At 32.5% G+C, this 9,320-nt stretch overlaps 1 non-coding gene across 1 annotated transcript; it reads right to left on the bottom strand.

Annotated features, from left to right (window-relative positions):
* Positions 1 to 2,360: 2,360 nt before the first annotated feature.
* Trnak-cuu (transfer RNA lysine (anticodon CUU)) lies at positions 2,361 to 2,433 on the bottom strand. The gene has a single exon. It is a non-coding gene; the product is annotated as a tRNA-Lys (tRNA).
* Positions 2,434 to 9,320: the final 6,887 nt, after the last annotated feature.

The raw sequence follows: 9,320 nt of genomic DNA, 5'->3' as shown, positions 1-9,320 counted from the left end.
AGTTGGATAACTTGTTTAATGTGACGATGTACATACATATAATAATAATAATAATAATAATATGTAAGTTTAAACCAATGTTGAGTTCTCCATAGTAGCGACCATGATACTGCAGTTTTTCCCTGTCGCACCACATGGTTCGGGAAATCTTAGCCAAGAAGATGGACAAAAATTTTAAATAAGGCCGAGAAACCCAAGATTCGTTTTAAGAATATAAATGAGTTTATTAGCAGAAATTCCACTTTAAATAAAAAGATTATAAACAGATTATAAACAGATTATAAAAAAACATTCCACTTCCATTGAAGCGAAACTGACATGGCAGATCAGAGTTGCCAACTGACAAATATTTTTATCACTAGTTAAGCTCATAATAGAAGTAAAATAGTGATTTAAATAAAAGTAACAAACATGTCATCATCATCATCATTTGGCTCTAAAACTCTATGTGAGTCTTGGCCGCGTTTACTATTTCCCTCCATTGTTGTCGGTCCTGAGCAGCTATTTCCCATTGCTGTACTCCCATTTTGCGTAGATCGCTGGCTACTGCGTCCTTCCATCTCTTTCTTGGGCGACCAACTGACCTTTTTCCAACGGGCCTTTCCCAGAATGTGGCGTTTAGAAGTCTTTCGTCACTTGATCTTAGTACGTGACCCGCCCATCGTATTCTGTTTGATTTAATGTAGCGTACTATGTTTTCATCTCCGTATATTGTCTGGAGTTCATCATTGTGTCTTCTTCTCCATTCTCCTGTTGTCTCTTCTCTGCAAGGCCCATAGATAGTCCGCAGTATCTTTTTTTCAAGTACCAGTAATTTTGTTGTTTCCCGCTGATTCAGAGTCCAGGTTTCGCTTCCATACGTTATTGTGGGACGAATTATTGTCTTATATACTCTTATTTTTGCTGGTCTTGAGAGTATTTTTGATTTAAGTAGGGTCCTTAACGAGTAATATTCCCTGTTTCCTGAAATAATCCTGGCTGCCACGTCCTTTTCATAGTTATTTTCAGATGTTATGATCGCTCCCAAGTACTTAAATTCTTTGACGACTTCAAAATTGTATTCATTAATTGTTACGTTTTGTCTAACCCTTGGTCTTGGGTTCTTCGTAACCACCATGTACTTGGTCTTGTCCTCGTTGACCTTAAGACCAACTTCCTTGGCTCCGTTCTCGAATAGGGTGAAAACTTCTTTTGCATCTCTGGTGGATTGTGCAATTGTGTCCACGTCATCTGCAAAGGCTAATAGTATTTTTGATCCTTTGGCGGCAAATCCGTTTGTCAGTTGTGGCTGAGCTTTCCTTACTGCATGTTCCAGTGCGAAGTTAAACAGCAGGGGGGCGAGAGGATCTCCTTGTCTAAGTCCGGTGTCAATGAGGAATTCCTCCGACGTGTTGCTGCCGACTCTGATTCGTGCGAAAGCGTTCTCCGTGCTCACCTTTGCTAATCGTACCAGTTTTCCAGGTACTCCCATTTCTACCATAGTCTCCTACAATGCTTCTCTGCTAACAGAATCGTAAGCTTGTTTGAAGTCCACGAAGATTTGGTGTACATCGCGGTTGAATTCCCAGTTTTTTTTCCAACACCTGGCGTAGGACAGGTTTCCAACAAACATGTGACATGTGAAAATTAGATATTTAGCTAAAATGGACAGTATTTATTACTGTAGGTAAGTATATCAGTGATTTATTGAAATTAAATTAAAAGATGACGATTTTTCTTGGGGATCCAAAGAATTTGCCACAGGCCTCAGATGATATGGTTACGCCACTGTATAGTTCATAGTTCATTACAAAGCGCACCTAGAATTTTCCACTGGGGGGTCGGCTTGGGCACCGAAATTTTTTTGTATTGTTTGTGAAAGAGAAGTTACATACTATTTTTGTATATTTTTTATATGCCCTGGGAGTGGTTTTAACCCCCAAACCCCCCTCGGTGCGCCACTGGTTCATTACGCAGCATCTAATGACACCTATAAAAAGAAAAATAGTTCGTGTCGTTTCGACTTCTATAAAACGTAAAAATTCCATTTAGACTCCGAAAATTAAAAAGCCCAAAGAGATCATTTAAAAAACTTCTGCTTCTGTAGGTATCCGTTCTATATCAAAAGAATTTCGTTTTTAAATTAATGTTAACAGGCGTTCAGTTACGGTTCAAATGATTGCGTCACAATACACATAAAAAACCCTCGACCAGATGTTTATTCATGATTTAACTGAATGATTTTAATATCTTTTATGTTGGCCAAGCGTGATTTGTAACTGTACGATAGGTCAAGAGTAAATATTCGATAAAAATATTATTTTAATTATTAAATTATGACTCAATAATTTTAGATTAAAGAAAAAAAATAAAAAAAGTTTCGCCCAACGTGGGGCTCGAACCCACGACCCTGAGATTAAGAGTCTCATGCTCTACCGACTGAGCTAGCCGGGCTTGCAGAACATGTTTGTAAAGTCTATATATAAAGTTGGGAAACGTTTTAAAATTAAAAATACATACAGTTTTACTGTTTTTTAAGCTTATTCAAAGTATTTTATTCACATAACTACTTGTACATAAAAATACTGTTTTGTATAATATAATATTTTAGAAAAAAAATAAAAAAATCGGTACAAAATTTTTCAGCAAATAGGTAATTGCAAAATGTAACTCAAAACGAAAACATTTTTCGAAAAATTACCAAGAAATAAAAAGTTTTAATTTTGATAAGATAGGTAGGTACGCCTAAAAATTATTCCGAAGGTATTCTTTAAAATTGCTTTTTATATAAGTTATTTGTTATAAACAATTTGCTGGTCCACTTGAAAAAATTAAACAAAAAATACATTTGAGCTTTGAAAAATGTATTCGAATAAAAAAAGGTTTGGTGCATGAAAAATACAAAAAAATAATCGGTTTATGCTCTGCTTATTTCGGTAAACCGTTCGCATATAAAAGCCTCGACTAAATTCAAAATATGAAATTTGAAAATATAAAAATTTCAAATAATTTAGATAAAAACTTCAAGTAATTTAATTTTAATTTCTTCGTCACTGGTTTTTGACAGTTTCATCAGTATGAAACAATCAGCTAAAGATGAGCATTTGCAAAACAAAAATCAACATTGCAGTTCAAAAGCATAACTACTGATCGAAGAGTTTTTTATTTGGAAAAGTGACGTATAGTAGACTCAGAATGTGTCTACAAAATTTAAACCGAAAATAACAAAATTTAGTTTGGAGACATTGTGTGAACACCAGTGCCGGATTAACCAATAGGCAAAGTAAGCAGTTGCCTAGGGGCCTCGGCATCAAAGGGTCCAAAATGAAAAAGTAGATAAGTCTTTCGCTAAATGTCAGGCAAATACAATGGTCTTCCAGGCTCATTTATCTAAGATTAACAAACTTGCAATTTACATTTTTTTTGCCACACGCTCGCATTAGTTGGAGCAAGTGCTGCTAAAAGTTATGTTGGACACGTTGGAGCAATATCGTATTTTGAATTTGTTAAGTCCGTGTACAGCTTGTTTTCAGCCTCGACCACTGTTGGGAACCTACGATCAAATGCTTCAATGAAACTCAACGAAGCAATCCCCTTAGCCACGATCTATACTTTGTCCTTAAAAGAACAAGCAGCACTACAAGAGCTTTGTCTTAAAGGTTACAACGTCTTCAAATGTGCTCTTCATACTCTTGCTGAAGACCCTAATCAGAAAGCTAAAACAGTTCATGAGGCTAAGTGTTTGTTGAAAGAAATGTCAAAACAAAAACATTCATAATGAATGAGTTTTGGACAACAATTTTAGAACTCATCAACGCTGTCAGTAAATCATTACTGAGACGAGATTGAGCTTGAAATGAACTTGATTAGAGTTCAGCTTCTAAATTTACTTCTGGAGTTCTTAAAATCACAAAGAGATAATTTTGCTTACTACGGGCAGAAGACCTGCGATCTACTCTGAATATTCCTAAGGAGCAAGAAAACTACATTTTGATGATGCTAATTCCAATGAAGTTTTTCTACAGGGTGGAGAAAAGTTAAAGGTTGAAACGAATCTACCAATTTTGGATAAGCTAATTATTGAGCTGAGTCGTCAGTTGACAGCGTACGAGTCAGTGAACTCAGTATTTGTATTGGTGTTTTGTGTATTTTTCCAAAACTGAGTGATACTCAAATAAAGGAGTGTGCTTCAAAAGTACATGAAAACTATACTGATGATATTGAACCTTAAATTTAAGATGAACTACTGCAGTTCAAATATTTTATAGTCCATCTTCAGGACTTGTAGCGAAAACAATTTATTCCTGCTTCATATTCTTTTTGGATATTTATGAGAACACATTCTAATCGAAGTTTCGAAATTTGTCAGTAATCGGTCATTTTCAAAAATGAAAATTATTAAAAACTGTCGCAGTTCAACAATGGCACAAAACAGACTAGTATTTCCCTCAATTATTATGGCTATTGAGAATGATGTGCTCGAAAATTTGGAACTTGAAGATATTTGAAGTAGTTTTATTTCTACGAAACTCTTATGAACTATGAAAACTTGCTTTATTATAAGGCTTTGAAAACTCAAACTCAATTTAATACATAGTTATTTATTATTCCATAATTAATAATTATATAATAAGTAATAGTATGTTATTCAACGAGTATGTAATGATGGCTATTACTCACGATGATAAAATTTGCGACGCGAGCCGAAGGCAAGTGTCGTTTTTCATCAGAGTGAGTAATAACCATTACCTGTGAGTAGAAAACTATACTTTTACTACGACGCCGTTTTTCATCAGAGTGAGTAATAACCATTACATGTGAGTAGAAAACTATACTTTTACTACGACCTTTTTCTTATTTTTCATTATTAAAAAAATTATTGTATGTACTTTAAAATGAATCGTTCGTTTATTGTTAACTATGTATAATGAAATATACTAAAATCATTTTTTATTGCAAAATTCAAGCAAAATTATATAAATAAACAGTTTTTTGACTATTTCTTTGATTGATTTCTTCAAGCAACACGTTTTACAAAATGAAACAAAAATTTAAATTTAAGTCTACAAAATGTCCACTAATATATCAAAGGAATACCTACCGCTCAGAGATGAAGGGGTTATCCGAGGTTTTTGAGGGAAAATTCAAAAAATCCTTAAGGGGCCTCCCACCTTGGGTTGCCTAGGGGCCTCAAGATTCTTAATCCGGGACTGGTGAACACCAAGTCTTCTCGGACATCAATCAACAGGACCATAATTTAGTCCCGACAAATAGTACATTCTTTTACGGTTTTTGCTGTAAATTTTAAAGAACCGCTTGGATTGACATGAAATTTGGCATACGCATAGCTTACATGTCAAAGAAAAAAAGTGATATTGTGCCGATGTGTGCTTTTGCCCTGGGGGTGACTTTCACCCCCTTTTGGTGGTGAAAAAATATAAGGCCAAAATAAGTACGGAAATGGATAAACTGACTAATTTTAAGCAACTTTTGTTCTACAGAGCTTTTTTGCCAAGTCAACACTTTTCGAGTTATTTGCGAGTGAATATGTTTATTTTTCAACAAAATAACTACCTATTTACATTTTTAGACGGTTTTTCGCAAATAACTCAAAAAGTAAGTATTTTGTCGAAAAAACGTTCTTAGCAAAAATATGGCCTGTAAAAAAGTAAAAAAATGGTGTTACACGTTAGGTGTCTGGACCTCGTAAAACCAGAGTTATAACCAATGAAAAATATATTCATATTCACAAAATTTCAAATAGAATACTTCGAAGTGAAATATCCAAAAAATTAAGCACTTTTTGGGAAAAATCCATTATAACTTTTTTAAAGTGTTTAAAAAGAGCTTTATTTCTGTTTATATAAAAAGTTTTTATCATTAAATTTAAGCAAGTTACGCTCAAAATAAAGTCAGCCCCTTTTGTTTTGGCAAAAAAAAATCGGGAAGACCACCCCCTAATTAGCAACTTAAATGAAATAATCGTTACCGCTCCACAAATTATTTTACTTATGTTGTGTTTATATGATCTGTAAGTTTCATCGATTTTTGAAAAAATTGGTTTAAAAGTGAATTTTTTAAATATTTTAATTTTGAAAAATATGATTTTTTTCAAAATAACTTAAAAATTGTTAGAGATACCAAAAATTTCGAAAAACAAAAAAGTCAGCATTGCTTTTTTGAATATCATGTATTTTTTTTGTTTTTCTGTTAGACAAAAATTGATAAAGATTTGGTGTTTCTAAATTTGCATAAATTCGTGATCAGTGACTCGTTCAACTCATTTTAACTACTGCCCTTTCAAAAATAAGTACTTTGAACCGATGAAACTTACAGAGCATATAAACAATACATACACGAGTCAAGAAACTTGTGAAGTCGTAACGATTAAGTTCATTTGAGATACTAATTAGGGGGTGCTTTTCCCGATTTTTTTACCAAAAAAAGGGACTAACTTTATTTTGAGCGTAACTTGTTTACTTTTGATGCTAGAAATTTTTTTACAAAACAAAAATGAAGCTTTTTTTAGACATTTTAAATACGTTGCAATAAGTTTTCCCCGGGATGTGCTTCATTTTTGGTTATTTCACGTTAAAGTATTCCATTTGGAATTTTACGAATATGAACCTATTTTTAATTAGCTATAACTCTGCTTCTACAAGGTATACAGACGTGATATATACACCATTTTTTTAAATTTTTTAGAGGCTATATTTTTGCTAAGAATGTTTTTTCGACAAAATACTTACTATTTGAGTTATTTGCAAAAAACCGTCTCAAAGCGTGGTTATTTTGTTGAAAAAATGAACATATTCACTGGCAAATAACTCGAAAAATATTGACTTAGTGAAAAAACTCTATAGAACAAAAGTTACTTAGAATTAGACAGTTTATCCATTTCCGGACTTACTTTGGACGAATATTTTTTCACCCCCAAGAGGGGGTGAAACCACCCCCGGGGCAAAAGCACATATCAGCACAATATCGCTTTTTTTCTTTGGCTTGTTAGCTATTTGTATGACAAATTTCATGTCAATCCAAGCGGTTCTTTAAAATTTAGAGGTTTTGCAATATTTTACCGTTAAAGAACGGACTAAAATTAATATATTTTTTACCAACTAAAATGAGATGGTTTAACCAAATAATATTTTAAATATGATGTCCACAATAATTTTGAATTCGGTTCCGCTAATGAACTGGTTTTTAGCCCTTCTAGGTGCTTAAAAGTAGAAAAAAAAGTTTAATTTCTCTTGCTTAATATTTATCGTACAATAATTTTAACTGTACTAATATGCAATTCTTTTACTGTTTGTTTAAAATTTGCAATGATTATCACGACGTTAAAATACCGGCAAGTGCTTATCTTTAAAGCGGCTACTGGAATTTCTTAAACATTTATACCAAACATTGATACCGCCACTTTTTTGGATGGGCGATAGAAATATTGAGGCATTTTTAATGACATCTGGGCATTCTGACCGAATTCTGTTTCTACAGCAAATGCTGTCGCAAATTCTTGAACGCAAATTGCTCTCGGACGTTTTGAAATTATCCTTCTTTGAAGACTGATGTGATACTGAGTAAAATCCGTGTTTGAGTGGAACGAAAGATTAAAAGTTAAAATATAAAATGCCGACGGTGAAAACGTGCCCCAGAAAAATTTAATATAAAGTGCAGTACATTTCCAGCCAAGTATTTAAATTGGTTTTATTTAAGCGTCCGTCAAGCTTTAAAGCTGGATGAAAGGGTAAAACGTGAGTTTACCACTGGCTTTTGACCTCTTTTAGAGTATTTTATGTATGTGATATAATAAGTATGGCGTCGGTCACACAAGCTGATGGCAATATATCGAAGTTAACATCCAAAATAATTTGTAGGATAATAATACATTGTTTTCGTACTTAAACATTACTCTTTAGTAATAACAAATGCTGTCTGCCTTGTATTACAACTAGGACAGTCCGGGAATAAAACAGCTCTCGAAATTTCACTCAAAATATAGCTATTTGCCTACATGTTCGAGGCCCAGTAAAAGTCAACTGTCAAATTGGTTTTGCCACCCAGCGTCAATATAATATAAACTTTTACAGGTTCAATCTTATAAGTTATTAATTGAACAATTAAAAAAAAACGATTTTCGGATTGTAAATCGTTGTAAAATGTAAAATAAAACTCTCGTTACACTCAGGGTAAAAGGGTAAGTTGTACTGACATAAAAGTTGCGTAATTAAATTTCCTACAATATAGAATTGGTTAAAAATTTAAAAAATAGTCACCCTTGTTGCAAAATAGTAATAATTGCGAAAAAAACATACAAAAACAAGTATTAGCATTTTACGTTTTTCAAGCAGTTATGCTTCAGTTAGGACCTTCATATTTCACCCAGAGAAAGTATATGATACAGTAAAACAATACTGTAAATTTCATTAAGATCGGTTCAATAGATTTTGCAAAATAAATTTTGCAATCCTTTTGGGTCAAGAGGAGTCATTGTGTGTGAATCAAAATAAATTTAAAAATAAATTTTCGCAAAAAAAATTCATTTTTTCAAAATGTTACAGGACTGAAAATAAAGCAGATAGCAAGTTGAAATTTTTTTTGCTTATAGAAGTGTACTGTACCTTTCATTTGTAATTTGCAAAATTAAAATCGATTAACTACGACGGCGTCAGGAATTTTTTTAAATAGACATTAAATATTGGTGCTACGCGCAGGACAGCGGATAGTTTGCTCTGATTGGGCATTCCAATGACCTTTGATAATGATTAATACATTTTAATTTTTATTACATTTCGATATAAATAAATAAATTTGTTTATTGCAAAATAAAAACACATACTCTATCTTTTGAAATAACACTTTTTTTTAGCAAAAACTTTATTTGTTCATATATTTTAACTTAGAGAATAAAAGTTTATTATTTTTAAATATATGCAATTGTTTAAACAATATTTCACAAACAATAATAAAATTAGTTTGATTTTTGTGGAATTAAAATATTAAAATACAACAAAATATAGAGTAAGAAAATAATATATTAGATAAAGATTGGAAGAAATTTTGGTGGAAATCAACTTGTGTGAATCGAATACCGCTATCCTGCGCGTAGCACCAAAAATTAATATTTATTTAAAAAATTTCCTGACGCCGTGGTAATTAATCGATTTTAACTTTGCGAATTGCAAATGAAAGGTACAGTACACTTCTATAAGTAAAAAAACTTCAGCTTGGTATCTGCTTTATTTTCAGTCCTGCAACATTAAAAAAAATGAATTTTTTTTGCGAAAGCTGGATTGCAAAATTTATTTTGCAAAATCTATTAAACCGATCTTAATGAAATT

This window comes from Diabrotica virgifera, chromosome 6, assembly GCF_917563875.1.
Source record: "Diabrotica virgifera virgifera chromosome 6, PGI_DIABVI_V3a".
NCBI lineage: Eukaryota > Metazoa > Arthropoda > Insecta > Coleoptera > Chrysomelidae > Diabrotica > Diabrotica virgifera.
This window is presented reverse-complemented; position numbering and strand designations above follow the sequence as displayed.